We start from the raw sequence: 16,476 nt of genomic DNA, 5'->3' as shown, positions 1-16,476 counted from the left end.
CAATATGTCTCACAGTGGGGCAGATCATTTCTCTGTGTATCCTGTACCTGGCACATAGTAGATGCTCCATAAATATGAATTGACAAACATATGAATTTAATGTTACAATGATCTCTATGGCAACTGAATGATCAACAAAGAGACAGTGGTATCACTATTATTGGTGTTATGAAATGATAACATTTGTGTTAAGTCAAGTGAACTGAGCACAGAAAGATAAATAGCACATATTCTCATTCATTTGGAGAAACACAAAAAAGTTGTAGAGAAATAGGGGATGAAAAGGATAGGATGGAAGAGGAATCAAAACAGGTTATTGGTACAAAATTAAATAAAAGGAACAAATTCCCATGTTCTATAGTACATTAGTGTGCCTATAGTTAACAATAACTTATGGTTCACTTTACAATAGCTACAAGAAAAGATTTTTGTTGTACTAGACACAAAGAAATGATAAAGGTTTGAGGTAATAGATATGTTAATTGCCTTTATTTCATCTTTACACATTGAATACATGTATCAAAATAACACATTGTATTGTACCACCAACAATATGCATATTATGTGCAAACTAAATAATAAAAGAATAATGTAATAAAATGATATTACTGGTAATAAAAGAGTTATTAAATATGACAAGTTAAATAGTTAAATAAGTCAATTATTAGAAAATGTAACTTTAAAAATTACATGAACAAACATAGATTGAGGAAAATAGATGTGCAAAAGTAGAAATTTAAAATTTCTTACAACCCACTCACCCAATTATATATAAAAATAAGATCATAACTGTATGCTATTTGGCATACAGTATTCTCTTTTGTTGCTTTCCAAACCTACCAAATATTTGCAATATAGGATAATGTTAAGAGCCTGGCCTTTGACGTTTGATATACCTAATTTTGAATTTTGGGGAGTCACTTATTCTTTCTGATCATCTAATTTCTCATTAGCAACATGGAGAAATAATTAGCCTTCAGTGTTATCATAGGAAAAACTGAAATGATGCAAATAAGACGAGTAGCACATAATAAATAATGTTAGCTAGTTACATCTTTTTTATTATCCTATAATATTTCTTGTCATATAACACATCTGAATTCATTTACCTAGTCCAAAGCCAATGAAATCAACATCTAAGTCACTTTTGTTTTTTTTCAATATTAGAAGCAAATTATATGGTAAATAACTTTGCACATTCACAGGTGCCTACTTGTTCTGCTATTTTCACAGGAGGTATTGCTAGAAGTAAAATTGCTGAGTCAAAGGTTAAGAACATTGTCAAAACATTTTGTTTTGCTTTAAGTGGTCCTGAAAATTGATTTTAACAATTTACACAACCAACAGAAGGGTATGAGAGTGCTCATTTCCCCATGATTTTGTCAGCACTGAATACTTATCATTAAAAACCCTGCCAAGGGCTGGGGCTGTAGCTCAGTGGTAGAGCGCTTGCTTACCATGTGTGAGGCACTGGGTTCGATCCTCAGCACCACATAAAAATAAACAACTAAAATAAAGGCATTCTGTCCATCTACAACTACAAAAAACCTGCCAAATTTATATATGTGTGTGTATGTATGTATGTATATATATATATATATATATATATATATATATATACATTTATATGTACACATTTACATATATAGGCATCTGTCTTAATTTGCATTTTACTACCAGTAAGATTAATTGACCATTTGTATTTTCTATTTTCTATCTACTTGATCTACATTGCAAAATTTTTCTGCTTGATGTTTGATTTGTAATAATTTCTAGAATTTTTTTTTCTTGGTTGTTCAAAACATTACAAAGCTCATGATATATCATCTTTCATACATTTGACTCAAGTGGGTTATGAACTCCCATTTTTACCCCAAATACAAATTGCAGAATCACATCGGTTACACACTCACATTTTTACATAATGGCATATTAGTGACTGTTGTATTCTGCTACCTTTCCTATCCCCTACTATCCCCACTCCCCTCCCCTCCCATCTTCCTTCTCTACCTCATCTGCTGTTGTTCAATTCTCTCCCTTGTTTCCCCCCACCCCTTTCCCCTCACAACCTCTTATATGTAATTTTGTGTAACATTGAGGGTTTCCTACCATTTCCATATGATTTCCCTTCTCTCTCCCTTTCTCTCCCCCCACTCATCTCTGTTTAATGTTAATCTTTTCCTCATGCTCTTCCTCCCTGTTCTGTTCTTAGTTGCTCTCTTTATATCAAAGAAGACATTTGGCATTTGTTTTTTAAGGATTGGCTAGCTTCACTTAGCATAATCTGCTCTAATGCCATCCATTTCCCTGCAAATTCCATGATTTTGTCATTTTGTATTGCTGCGTAATACTCCATTGTGTATAAATGCCACATTTTTTAATCCATTCATCTATTGAAGGGCATCTAGGTTGGTTCCACAGTCTACCTATTGTGAATTGTGCCGCTATGATCATTGATGTGGCAGTATCCCTATAGTATGCTCTCTTAAGATCCTCAGGGAATAGTCCGAGAAGGGCGATAGCTGGGACAAATGGTGGATCCATTCCCAGCTTTCCCAGGAATCTCCATACTGCTTTCCAAATTGGCCTCACCAACTTGCAGTCCCACCAGCAATGTACAAGTGTACCCTTTTCCCCACATCCTCGCCAACACTTCTTGTTGTTTGACTTCATAATGGCTGCCAATCTTACTGGAGTGAGATGGTATCTTAGGGTGGTTTTGATTTGCATTTCTCTGACTGCTAGAGATGGTGAGCATTTTTTCATGTACTTGTTGATTGTTTGTATGTCCTCCTCTGAGAAGTGTCTGTTCAGGTCCTTGGCCCATTTGTTCATTGGGTTATTTGTTTTCTTATTGTTTAATTTTTTGAGTTCTTTGTATATTCTGGATATTAGGGCTCTATCTGAATTGTGAGGGGTAAAAATTTGTTCCCAGGATGTAGGCTCTCTATTTACCTCTCTTATTGTTTCTCTTGCTGAATAAAAACTTTTTAGTTTAAGTAGGTCCCATTTGTTTATTCTTGTTATTAACTCTTGGGCTATGGGCGTCCTATTAAGGAATTTGGAGCCTGACCCCACAGTATATAGATCGGAGCCAACTTTTTCTTCTATCAGATGCAGTGTCTCTGATTTGATATCTAGCTCCTTGATCCATTTTGAGTTAACTTTTGTGCATGGTGAGAGAAAGGGATTCAGTTTCATTTTGTTGCATATGGATTTCCAGTTTTCCCAGCACCATTTGTTGAAGATGCTATCCTTCCTCCATTGCATGCTTTTAGCCCCTTTATCAAATATAAGAAAGTTGTAATTTTGTGGATTGGTCTCTGTGTCCTCTATTCTGTACCACTGGTCCACCTGCCTGTATTGGTACCAGTACCATGCTGTTTTTGTTACTATTGCTCTGTAGTACAGTTTGAGATCTGGTATCGCTATACCTCCAGATTCACACTTCCTGCTTAGAATTGCTTTTGCTATTCTGGGTCTTTTATTTTTCCATATGAATTTCATGATTGCTTTCTCTATTTCTACAATATATGCCGTTGGAATTTTGATTGGCATCGCATTAAACCTGTAGAGAACTTTGGGTAATATTGCCATTTTGATGATGTTAGTTCTGCCTATCCATGAACAGGGTACATTTTTCCATCTTCTAAGATCTTCTTCTATCTCTCTCTTTAGGGTTCTGTAGTTTTCATTGTATAAATCTTTTACCTTTTTTGTTAGGTTGATTCCCAAGTATCTTATTTTTTTTTGAGGATATTCTGAATGGAGTGGTTTTCCTCATTTCCATTTCAGAAGTTTTGTTGCTGATATACAGGAATGCCTTTGATTTATGTGTGTTGATTTTATATCCTGCCACTTTGCTGAATTCATTTATTAACTCTAGCAGTTTCTTTGTAGACCCTTTTGGGTCTGTTAAATATATTATCATGTCATCCACAAATAGCGATAATTTAAGTTCTTCTTTTCCTATTTTTATGCCTTTAATTTCTTTTGTCTGTCTAATTGCTCTGGCTAGTATTTCAAGAACTAAATTGAATAGAAGTGGTGATAGAGGGCATCCCTGTCTTGTTCCAGATTTTAGAGGGAATGCCTTCAGTTTTTCTCCATTTAGGATGATGCTAGCCTGAGGTTTAGCATATATAGCTTTTACCATGTTGAGGTAAGTTCCTGTTATCCCTAGTTTTTCTAGTGTTTTGAACAGAAAGGGATGCTGTACTTTGTAGAATGCTTTTTCTGCATCCATTGAGATGATCATATGGTTCTTTTCTTTAAGTCTATTGATGTGGTGAGTAGCATTTATTGATTTCTGTATATTGAACCAGCCTTGCATCCCAGGAATGAATTCTACTTGATCATGGTGCACAATTTTTTTGATGTGCCTTTATATTTACTAAAAGTTGCCCTATGGCACAATATATGGTCTATCTTTGAGTAGGATCCATGTGCTGCTGAGAAGAACGTGTATCCACTTGATGATGGTTTATATATTCTATATATGTCGGTTAAGTGTAGGTTATTGATTGTGCTATTGAGTTCTATAGTTTCTTTATTCAGCTTTTGTCTAGAGGATCTGTCTTATGGCGAGAGCGGTGTGTTGAAGTCACCCATAATTATTGTGTTGTAGTCTATTTGATTCTTGAACTTGAGGAGAGTTTGTTTTATGAACGTTGCAGCACCATTGTTTGGTGCATACAAATTGATAATTGTTATGTCTTGTTGGTGGATGGTTCCTTTTAACAGTATATAGTGTCCTTCTTTATCCCTTTTGATTAATTTAGGTATGAAGTTGATTTTATTCGATATGAGTATGGCCACTCCTGCTTGCTTCCGAGGGCCATGTGAGTGGTATGATTTTTCCCAACCTTTCACCTTCAGCCTGTGTATGTCTTTTCCTATCATATGAGTCTCCTGAAGGCAGCATATTGTTGGATTCATTTTTTTGATCCAGGTTACTAGCTTATGTCTCTTGATTGGTGAGTTTAGGCCATTAACATTTAATGTTACAATTGAAATATGATTTGTACTTCCAGTCATGTTTATTTATTTATTTATTTTAGTTTGGCTAGTTTTTACTTTTTGGTTATTTTCCTCCCCCTTTACTGAGATACCTCCCGCTGTTAGTTTGGGGGACTATTTTTCAATTCCTCTTCTTGTAGTATTTTGCTCAAAATGCTTTGTAGTGCTGGTTTTCTGGCTGCGAATTCTTTTAGCTTTTGTTTATCGTGAAAGATTTTAATTTCATTATCAAATCTGAAGCTTAATTTTGCTGGATACAGTATTCTTGGTTGGAATCCATTATTTTTCAGCGTTTGAAATACATTGTTCCAGGATCTTCTGGCTTTCAAAGTCTGTGATGAAAAATCAGTCATTAACCTAATTGGTTTACCCCTGAATGTAATCTGCCTCCTTTCTCTCGTAGCTTTTAATATTCTCTCCTTGTTCTGTATGTTGGCCATCTTCATAATTATATGTCTTGGAGTTGGTCTATTATGGTTTTGAATGTTTGGGGTCCTGTAGGCTTCCAGGATTTGGCAATCCATTCCATCTTTCATCTTTGGGAAGTTTTCTAGAATTATTTCATTTAATAGGTTGTCCATTCCTTTGGTTTGAATCTCTATGCCTTCTTCTATCCCGATGACTCTCAAATTTGTTTTTTTTTATGACATCCCATATCTCTTGAATAGATTGCTCGTGGGATTTAAGCATCTTTTCTGTGTTGACTATATTTTTTTCAAGTTGATAAACTTTGTCTTCATTATCTCATGTTCTGACTTCTACTTGATCTAGTCTATTTGTAATATTCTGATTTGAGTTTTTAATTTGGTTTATAGTTTCCTGCATTTCTAGGATTACTGTTTGATTTTTTTTAAGATCTCTATCTCTTGGTAAAGCTTGTTCTTTGCCATTTGAATTTGTTTGTTTAATTTGTTTTCAAAATATACTTTCATTGCTTGGACTTGCTGTCTCATGTCTTATCTAATATTCCTTTCCATCTGAGTTAGGTATGCCTTGAGTTCTTTCCCTATCCATGTTTCTGATGCTTCTAGGTCCTCCTGTAGATTTAAGTTGTCCTGCATTGTTTGTAATCCTTTTTTCCCTTGTTTTTTCATGTTGTTCACGTTACTTCCCAGCTCTATTTGATTGCTGTGTTTCTGCTCTCTCCTATAGATTTGTTTTGGTTTTGTATATCTCTGTTGTCTCTCCTTTTTGTTGATAGACTATGCCTGCTAAATTGGATTCCGCGGGAAGGAATTCCGACGGCCGAGCTCCAGTGACGTCACCTCTCTGCTATGGCGGGCCCCAGGCTCCTTGCTGGGCTGTCCGAAGGGGGGGGTGGGACTGGACTGTCTCTGGTTGGTTTCAGCTCCCAGTTGGCTACTTCATGGCTATAGACCTCTTCCTAGAGTCTCTGTGCCGTACCTGCTGGGCCGCACCTCGGGGTCTAGCCGCGCGGTCACGGGGGCCGCAGGCGGTCGCCTGCGGGCGGGCGTTCTCCAGCCGCCCAGTCGCACTGGCAGCCGGTGGGCAATCGGTCGCCGGCGGGCGGGCGGACTCCAGCAGCCCAGTCGCGCTGGCAGCGGGTGGGCGATCTCTAGCCGCCCAGTCGCGCGGGCAGTGGGTGGGCTGTCGCTGGCGGGCAGGCAATCTCTAGCCACCCAGTCGCACGGTTGGTTGCCGGCGGGCGGGCGGACTCCAGCCGCCCAGTCGCGCGGGCAGCGGGTGGGCTGTCGCCGGCGGGCGTGTGGTCTCCAGGCGCCCAGTCACGAAGGCCTGGCCTCTAGTCCCCTGGTTTCTCCTGCTAGTCCTGGCTTCTCCTGCTAGACCAGTCTTCCCCTGAGTGATGCCTCTAGGCAGTTCAAACTGTACTCTGAGCCTGCAGTTTGCTGGGTGTGGAGGGTGGCTATTGGGAACCCCGGCACTCTATTGTTTTGATTTTTTCCGCTTGCCCCTCCCCCAGCACTGGCAAGACAGGTTTTGTTTTCACCGCTGATGGGAGGGGGAGTTGGAGGTCAGGTGTCTCTCCCTTTCCCTGCATCTTTTATATGCTCATTCTAATAATCCCTCCCCGGGAAAGCCTAGGAGAGATTTTATGCAAATTCCCCACTGTATGGGAGTTGGGCTGAGTAGCTCACACCTGTTTTATTGTTGCAATCTGTCGGAGACTCAATTTCTAGAATTTTTGATAGGCAGATATGTTAACACATTTGAGTGTTAAAAAAAAAAAAAAAAAACTCTACAGGTAATTATGCAGCTATTTGACAATAACAGCCCAAAGATTTCCACTTCTTATAATTTTACTATCTCATACATAATTTTCTCTTGCCTAATGGGAATATTATAAGTCAAAACAGAACCTATATACTTATATTGATTTTCATCTACTACATTTTTCTAATGATAAAATGAACAATTTAATGACAACACAGTTACTAGCTCATCATTCTTGGCATTAGCACATCATTGGGTCAAGTTAAATACCAAAAAAAAAATAATTTTCTAAAGGACAAGGCATTTATCACAAAACTCATCATAATTGAATCTGGACCTGACAGGACTGACCCTTTGCTTTGTTCTATAGTAGAAATAATTTCTCTCCATCTTCTACAGTGGCATTGCCCTACAGTATATCTAAAATAAGAAAATTTCAACCCTATCCTTTCATTCATTTAGTTAGTAATTTTTTACTACAGTCCTGCTGCTCTCCCAAGCACTATGCTAGGCACTGCATTAAACTGAAAAACAAACACAGGCAAAGTTTCTGATCTCATAGATGGTATAATATTTTACAAGTATATAAATTTCACAGAATGAACTTTGAAGATTAGGGAAAAATGTAAAACAGCTATTGTATTTCAGCCTAATTTAAATTTACACTATTTGCCAAGTGATGTTCAACCTATTTTATATGCACACATATTAACACATTTAATCTTCCAAACAACCCTTAGAGGGATACCTATTAAATTATTTCCACAGTATGGATGTGAAAACTAAGACATAAATATATGAAGTGAGTTTTTCAATGTAACATAGAAATTAGAGAGGTTGGGTCAAACCCAGTGAGTCTGAATCCTGAGTTTAGGCTCCCAATCTCTGTGCTGTCAGGTCTCTGGAATATGGTGCAATGTTTTCCTGTTTGTATATATTGTGTTTTCTATATTTATAGTATAACTTTTAAACATTTTAAATTTTTCAATTTGAAAACATTACTTTATAATGCTTCAGATTTTATTTAATATGAAGCACACATAAAATATTCATTCTTTTCATTTCCTGTACCTTCATTGAAAGGATTCTCTGCTATAGCTTTTTTAAAAAGTACCTGTAACAATTCTATATTGGAATACCTATAGCAATCTATCCTTATCTAGTCCACCTGTCCCTGGCTTCCTTATTAAATATTCAGAACACAGATAATAAACAGGATGTAAACAAACAAACAAATAAGCACCCTCAGTAGCCAAAATAGATGCCATTAAGTTTCCCCATAAGGGAATATTCCAGGCCTTCACTCAGAGCTAGTTTAAGTTTAGACAGAATTATAATAAGTTTTAATAAGCTGCAGAAGATCCAAAGCAGAGGGAATTGTAAAGAAAGAATTTTGACAGTCTGACTGGAATGAATAATACAGAAAACCATAAATATGTCATGTAAAAGAAGTCAAAAATAATTTTGATGTTACTTAGTGTAGGAACAAACCATTATTGTATAATGGCCAAGAAAAGTGATAGAAGTTTATGATAATAACTTGCTGTCATTAATAAAATATTTGAGTTCAGTCAATTTTGTTCAGAATATCAGTGGACTTCACCTAACAACAGCATCTGATTAAAGCCTAGTTTTGACAGTTGTGTGACAAAAGCTGCATTTTCATATAAAATACATTTATATTGTATAAGGCAATTTGGGCATATTATCAAATATCAGCATTTTGCCCATTTCCTTATGATGAAAGTTAATATAAAATAAACCTCATTTTTCTTATAATTTTGGAGATTTTATGGGTTTCTCTGATTTACCTGATCTTTTCTTTTGGCTTCATGACACAAAGCATTACCTTTTATGAAAATAAATAGCTATAAATCTCATTTACTGTCTTAAAATTATTTGGTGTAACAAGGTCTGATGACACAGAATCATATCATGATTGAAAAAAATCTTGTTGTTAACCAAGTTCCAGGAAAATGTCACTTCGTAGGACGCATCATCTCCTAATGATACCTTTCTTCCTGTGGTGTTCTCAGTCTGGAATCCTCTCTCTCAACTTCTATCCCCAAGTCCCCATCTATCAAAATGCTTCTCATTATTATTCAGATTCAAGCTCAAATGCCATCTTTTCAATGTAACTTTTCCAAACCTATCCAGTGAGTGGCAGAATTGGGTAGTGAGTATGGGTTATACATTCAGACACACTTGATTTTTAATTCTAGCTCTGCCATCTACAATTTGTGGGAAATTGAACAAGTCACTTCACTATTCAGAGCTACAATTTCTTCATTGGCAAAATGTCACTAATTGAGAACCCAATCTTATATTATTGCTGACAGGATGGAATCAGATAGCTAAGAAAGTTATAAACAATAATAATACTCCAAATTTATGTCACATTCAGTATTCAAATTGACTAAAGGAAGCAATTTTGAAAACCAACTCATGATACTCATGACAGTGTAATACAGACAGTGCTTGGGACCTGGACAACACCATTACTCACAGTTGGTGAATATGCTAAAAATAGGTTTAAACTAGAAAATTCCAGGGAAGAATAGTTATATAAGACTTCATATTATAATAAATAGGTTGCATGTCTTTCCAATGCATGTTGCAAAGAATGATGGGGCTGTCCAAATGAGAAGGATAACAGAAAAAAGAGAAAACCTTGAATATGCAGTACTTTTACATCCAGCAACATTATTAGCCACCAATTATGTTGATTCCATGAAAGGCACATGGAGCACCATTCAATTCATCTTACAAAGAAATTCAATCAGATACAATTTTTAAAACCAAAGTTATGTCATTTACTTCTTCTGGAGACAAAAAAGTATGGAATATATGACTACAAAATACTAAGAACTAACTTTGTAAAAATATTTTGCTTGCATTTTTAGTTCTATTGCTACTTCCCCTTTTCCTGCCCAGGATCAAAGCTAGTGCAAGACTAAATAAGAGTCAAAAGCAGAACTAAATTGCTCTGTCTGACATAGGGGTGAGGAGATTTGAGGAATGAAAACTGATAGGTGATGGAAGGAGGAGGTTAAACACAAGATAGAGGAGAGGCTTGCAATATGATCAGATGTTGGATATATTCCCCAACCTCCATAAAAGAAATATAATCTTTAAAAATTCTTCCAGGAAGAAATGGCCTAAGTGTTTTTATGAGAGGACATTTTAAATACTAAATTATTTTATTGTTTTCCTCTGACATGTACCTTGTTTTAGTTATCTTTTTCACTGCTGTCACTAAAACACCTGACCAGAACAATTGTAGAGGAGGAAAATTTCATAAATGGACTCACAGTTTCAGAGGTCTGGCTCCATTCTGAAGGACTCGAGGTGAGGCAGATATCATGTCATAAGAGTGTGGCAGAGGGAAGCAGTTCACAAGATTATCAGAAGGCAGAGAGAGAGAGAGAGAGAGAGAGAGAGAGAGAGAGAGAGAGAGAGAGAGAGAGATCTACTTGTCATATACAAATATATACCCAAAGCCATGCCCAAATTCCCATCTCCTCCAGCCACATCCTACCACTTAAATTACACTCAGTTAATCCCTATTAGGAGATTAAATTACTGATTGGGTTAAGACTCTGACAACCAAATCATTTCTCCTCTAAACCTTCTTGCACTGTCTCACATGTGAGCTTTTGGGGGACACCTCACATCCAAACCATAACAGATCTTTTTGACACTGATTAAGATATTAATAAAGTCTGACATTCACATAACATTTATATTTTGAAACTTTAAGAAGTAAAATGATCTGTAAATAATTCATCAGAATATTATCATATGAAGATAAACTCAAAGAACCAAAACCCTGGAGGTTTAGGCTCAGGGGTGTGATGGCTTCTCAGAAGCCATACAATTCTAACTCAATTCCAGATCTGAGACTCAAAATTTCTCCTTATTGTTTTTTATTGCCACACACTCTCTTGCTAATGAATTAGTTGTGCCATGTCCTCTAGCAGTGCTCCTCACCTGAAATGTACAACTTGTCCTCAGGATTTATAGCCATGCTAACAGTTAACTTTGCATGGGTATGAAGATTTCTTTGATTAGATCATAGAATCATGAAGGTTTCCTTTTTTGGTATCCAAAAACATATCCTCCACCAGAAAAGGTAAATTAGTTGAATGCAATTTTTTTTGTGTGTGCATTTATCTACTTTTGTGTGTAGAGCTCAACAATTATAAGAAAATTCTAAGAAAAATGTCTATATAGTTAAGAGATGCATTCTGTAAAAGAAAGATTATTTTGAATTCAAAGGCATTTTAATAAGTATTGTCAGCTTTACAAGGAAACAATTTTCTTGCATGCACAAACCAGCGAAATGCTAAGTTTTCCATATCATTGACAACATGGTTCTTGGTTCATCACAACATAAAAAGTACATGATGCACTGGGGTGTCACTATAAAGATAATGTTATTCTTCCAATTTTATCCTGGCAATACTTGGGAATCCTATCAATAAATACAGATGCACAAGCAAAAGTAAGATAATGTAAATAAACTAACTCCTGAACACATTTTTCAAAAACCTGTCTGGTCATATTATTTAGGGCAACTTTGTAATGTAAAGTTCCTAATGAGCTCAGTCCCATATTTTAATCTAAACTTAATGATTATTGCTATGCCTCATTCAGCAGATATTGCCAGTTAGAAAGGAAAAAAAAGATGAAACCAAAATATCAAATTCACAATGAAGATGTCATGATAACCTGCTACTGAATAAGGAAATGACAGCATGTATTTGACTCCCTCTCTCGGCTCAGTTTAATTATAACCTTGAATTGCGAAACTTCCACAAACAAAATTCTCTTTACAAAAATGATTGCCATTTTCTAATTTGTATCTCCCTGGGTAAATTCATGTCAATATAAAACATGTTATAGCTTTCATTGAGGGTATAACATGTGAGCTATAATTCATCTCATGGTATATAGTAAAGCAAAATTCCTATCCTTATCTTACATTCTACGCACCACTGTCCAATAAAATTCATGCAAACCACAAATGTGAACCACAAAACTATTTTAAATTTTCCAGGAGTCACATTTAAAAAGGGGAATAAAATAAGTGAAATTTATTTTAATAATAATTTATGTAAAATGTGATCATTTCAATTGTATCAGTATAAAAATTATACATAAAATATTTTACATTCTTATTCCTTTATTGTCTTCAAAATTTGGTGAATATTTTACATTTACATCTCATTTCAGTTCAGAGTAGCTACATTTCCTGTGCTCAATAACCACATGTTTCTAGTGGCTATCATACTGGGATGCATAGTTTTATACTAAAGAATTTAGGAACCATTAGAGAAAGGAGATGGAATATCATCTCTTAACAGAAATAAATTCCTACCAAATACAGGAGCCTGCAGGCCTTTGACCAATCTACATTCACGCAACCAATTCCTTATTCTGTACACTACTATATTAACAAAATATTTCTACAAGTATAAATGTAAACACTTCATTTTAGTGCTTTTGGATCTCTCTCTTCCCTTAGTACAAAAGTATGTATCACTTTTTGTTCTGTATAACACTTGCTTCAAGTTTTTCTTCAAAATTAATAAATTTATTCATTTTTTCCCAAATGAGTATCTCCATTAGCTCTGTTTGTGTGTTATAAAAATATCTACTATATGGTTTCCAAGTCCTAGAAAACCTGGCTTCCTATTGTATCTATTTTCTTCCCACAATTCTTCCTTTGTTTAGTTTTATCTTTTTGTATCTTTTCCTCTGGTAAACCTGATCCAGCAGGACATTGTTGGTTTGTTACCTTCTCAATTCTTCCATGCTTTCTGTCTTCCTTAGTGTCTTCACCAGGCATATGAAGAAAATCACTTTGGCATTTTCACAAATGTTCCAAATTGCAAAAAGAGATGGTATCAGCTTGACCTTATTATCAGTATACATTTTTGCTCATATGGAGGTTAAATTGCATTATGTAAAAATGTTTATATTAAAACAATAACATTGGTTTCCACAAAAGTAACATTAATTCAACTTCTCAAGGATATAGATACTTGTGCCACACACTGTTTTATAATTCTGTTTGGCTTTCTACAGATGGGAAGCACCACCCTTACAGACTACCTCCCAGGCTGTGACTGGCAAGAGCCATCTTGAGTCTCTGCTTTCTGTTTAAAGAGAGAAAATAAAGATGGAGTTGGTTGCTGACATTACAGCTGGTGTGCATGAAGCTTTTTGTGAAAGTTTATTTAAATTCTAAACTTGACAGCACAGTTGTTGGTTTGTCAAAGCATTGCAAAATGAAAAGAGTGAAGAGAATCTAAAGACCAGACTCATAGCAGTTTTTTTTTTTGTTTGTTTGTTTTGTTTTGTTTTAAAGTAGCTATGAATTCTAAAGTATATGTTTGATTTAGTCACTTCGCCCAGGAGGAGAATCACATTAACAAAATGGTAATACCAAAATGACCCTGGGACAAATATAACTTTGAGCTTTCTATGCCACAGAAATTTGTAACTTGCACAAAAAGTTATTTTGTAATTTCAGCAATCTTCATTTGTGAAGAGTCATTTCTGTCATTACTAACTCAAAAGCTGAATCAGTAGTGGGATATTTTCATATTTACTATACATGCTGTTTCTTTAGTGTGGCTTCCAATTGCTAGGAAACCTAAGTAGAATCACCTATGTGGCCTTGTGACAGTAAAACACTGAAAGATTATTTTTTTTTCCTGGAGTGGTGGTCTATGAACAGATAATCCTCTTAATCATGTTAATCAAGAAAAACATCATGTTTAATTCTTGACAGGATTTTAGATGCATTTCATAATTGCTGAATGCTCTTGGGGTTTCTCAGAGAAGGGGAGCAATTTGTTTCTAAGACAGTGAAGCTCACCCAGAGACAGATGAGGTCATGCAAAAGAAAGAGACAAGGTGCTTTGCTGGCATGTTGACTTTAGGTCTATGAATGTTTAATGAGCAGAATAAAAATTCATAAAGCAGATTACACCTGCTTCACTTAGTCATTATTCAGTTTTCTTCAGATAACAGCTCTTCAGGAAAATAGTCCAGCTGACCAGCTATTCTATTGTGTCTGCTAAATTGAAAGGCCACTCAACTATGGCTGTAGTTTTAAAATAAAAAATGCATTTAAATCTAGGTCCTTTTTTTAGATTTTTAACAACAATCTAAGTGGATTTGATTATAGTCATGAATATTAGTTTAACATAGATTATAACATATAATAGTTTACCCTGATTTTCATATAAGCATTTCAGAAAATCAAAGATTTGAGGGAAAAAATACCTTAACTTGGAATTTAATTTATTTCCCATTATCAGTCAATGAATTTTTATTGAGTATTATCTGTATGCCATGTCTAATTTCCTTCTTTGTTTAGGAAAGGCTCCTGAGACTTAGTTCACAGAATCTCAGGAACCTAAACTAGAAAAAAGCATAACAGGTTCTTCTTGTTGTGGGACATGGAACTCAGGAAGAGCTGTACTCCACAGAGTTTCCAGATCAACTCAAAGATAAACAGTGGAATACAGTACTAACAAATATCTACATGGTAATTGATTAAGGTCCTTTTTTTTTTTTTTCTTTTTGGCCTTTTGTTAATTCAGGAAACGTCATTGATCTAGTGGCTTTCCTTTATGGGTCCTAAATCATAAGCAGTGCTGTCACTCAGCCTCATTCCAATCTGGTTGAATATAACCTGATTGACTGGGAACAGAAGACACTATATTGAAAATATAGGTTGAAGAAAGGCAATGTATTGTTTAAAATACTCTGTTGCTGGACACAAAGCTGATGTCTACTCCTTTTTAGTTAACATAAAATGCTTTCAGTGGGTCAAGTTAAGTGTGGGGAATTGATCTGTGAATTATTCTTCTACATTTCCTCGGAGATACAGAAACTTCTAGAAAGCCCCAGGTCATGGATAAAGCTTGAAGTGAAACATTCAAGACCAGAATATATAGGTTGTTTGAGGGGTAGACAGAGCTATACGAGGATATTTGATTGTTCAGAGAAAATTTAACAAATACATAGTAACTGTTTACAATTGGTTTATAAACAACTCCCCAAATCAATAGTTCAGTAATACAAATAAGTTGTACATATAACCAATATGTGTGGCTGGACAAAAATAATAATAAAATGAAATAAAGGAAGAAAGCAATCTTTGAGTGATGCTAATTACAAAGTAATAAGTTTGTGATGTCCTCACACTTTTCACATGCTTTACCTTAGGATTATTAATTAACCAAATACAGTTTTTTGGAGAATTCATGTTAGATATATTAATCACAAAAATAGTGATACATCTGGTTATTGTTTCTGAAGATTTTCTAATAACTTTGAATAGAACTTTCTCATTCTTTATGGATCATACAGTTTGCAAAATTTGAGACCTATCAGACTGAGGCCCATCAATGTGAACATTTTGTAGGTCAGCCTACTGGTGCACAGAAATATAGGTAGGAATATAGATACACATCATCATTCTATATTCAACCTCATGAGAGCATTTCTTATTTTAATAAAGCATTTAATTTTTTTGGTTAAATCCTCCTATAACACAAAATGTCTAACCTTTTGTAACAACCACGTCACGGGGTTACTATATAAGCTAATGTTGTATTTGTAAAGTGCCTATCACAGAGCAAGTGTTTATTTCATCTGTGCTGATTGCTTTCTTGATCTTACCCCTCAGACACTGAAAGTAAAATGCCAGTAGCAAAGTAAGGATTTAAGGGACTTGTCAATCAAAGTCATTCATTAAGTATATATCATAGCTGGAAAAAAAATGGATATCAAGAGAGATGAAAATAAGCAAAGGCAAAACACAATGAGACCTGCACTCCCAAAAGTCAGATGGAAGACACATAAAGACATATAAGGAGAGGGTATATTGGCAATTGTGAAGTAGCTGAACTTAACCTGATATATCCATGGGTTTAAGAATTTGATATGCATAACAAACTTATTTTTAATTTTAAATTAATAATTGTGTAAATTAATTTATTATTACAACTTACAGTGTCTTGATAAAACAGAGAGAAACATTTTCAAGATATACATTTCAACCTATACAATTATAAATGATTAATGCAGGTGATGCCAATCAGTCTAAGTGCTTCTTGGATACCTTATGCTGAAGTGTACATTTATATCAAAAATTGAAGAAATAAAATTCCTTTCACAGCCTTCAAAAACATACACACAATTTATTAAACCTCTATTACACGTGTTACTTGTGAGCTAGGTGCT

This window comes from Marmota flaviventris, chromosome X (assembly GCF_047511675.1).
Source record: "Marmota flaviventris isolate mMarFla1 chromosome X, mMarFla1.hap1, whole genome shotgun sequence".
Lineage (NCBI taxonomy): Eukaryota > Metazoa > Chordata > Mammalia > Rodentia > Sciuridae > Marmota > Marmota flaviventris.
This window is presented reverse-complemented; position numbering follows the sequence as displayed.